Raw genomic sequence first — 298 nt, forward strand, 5'->3', positions numbered from 1 at the left:
TAGCAGCAGCAGCAAAGCAGCAGCAAATTAAAAAATAAACAGAAAGATAAATAATAAATAATAAATAATAAATACAGTGCAGACACAAACAAACAAATTAAAACCCTAAACCCTAAACACCAAACAGCAAAAAGAAGAAACAAACGCCGACGAAATATTTCGTCTAACAATCGGAAGGCGCAAATTGTGCTGCTGCTGCTGCTGCTGCTGCTGCTGCCTCTGCTGCTGCTGCTGCTGCCTCTGCTGCTGCTGCTGCTGCCTCTGCGGCTGCTGCTGCTGCCTCTGCTGCTGCTGCTGC

General features: G+C 45.6%; 1 protein-coding gene across 1 annotated transcript in view; it reads right to left on the bottom strand.

Moving 5' to 3' along the window:
* Window positions 1-298, bottom strand: part of EMH_0004730 (uncharacterized protein) — a gene marked incomplete at both ends in the record, with an annotated part of 7,620 nt that overhangs the window by 3,846 nt on the left and 3,476 nt on the right. The window lies entirely within an intron of this gene.

This window comes from Eimeria mitis, genomic scaffold (genome assembly GCF_000499745.2).
Source record: "Eimeria mitis Houghton genomic scaffold, Emh_scaff237, whole genome shotgun sequence".
Taxonomy (NCBI): domain Eukaryota; phylum Apicomplexa; class Conoidasida; order Eucoccidiorida; family Eimeriidae; genus Eimeria; species Eimeria mitis.